The 425-nt window shown below is 30.8% G+C and overlaps 1 protein-coding gene across 1 annotated transcript in view; it reads right to left on the minus strand.

Moving 5' to 3' along the window:
• LOC119586000 (putative proline-rich protein 21) overlaps window positions 1-425 on the minus strand; it is an 8,523-nt gene that overhangs the window by 7,607 nt on the left and 491 nt on the right. The window lies entirely within an intron of this gene.

Here is a 425-nt window from a genome sequence, read left to right on the forward strand (position 1 = left end):
CCGTTATCTTATAATTCTGATACATAGTATTTTCTTTTCGTTATTATTCTATTTACTTCTACCACCCTCTTCCGTTTACTCTTTAAGCATTTAAACTCTCTCCTTTATCATCATCTTTTTATCCCCGATTTCCCAAACTATACTTTGTTTCTTCTCCTTCTCTTTTCCAAACTATTTATTTTCATCTCTGACATATTTCGCTCTGTATCCTTTAAAAGAAATCTTGTTTACCTCAAAAATTTTCAACACATCTACATATCTCCTTTTTTATCATTCAATTTTTCTTTCCTGTCATTTCAACACGCTTCCTTATCTTCATTTTTTCCCTCATTATTACCGTTCTTTGTTAATTTCTATAGATTTACGTATTCTGGTGTTTGCTTCAAAGTGCTACATCTGGTTTCTTATTTTCCTCAAATTCAACC

This window comes from Penaeus monodon, chromosome 20 (genome assembly GCF_015228065.2).
Source record: "Penaeus monodon isolate SGIC_2016 chromosome 20, NSTDA_Pmon_1, whole genome shotgun sequence".
Lineage (NCBI taxonomy): Eukaryota > Metazoa > Arthropoda > Malacostraca > Decapoda > Penaeidae > Penaeus > Penaeus monodon.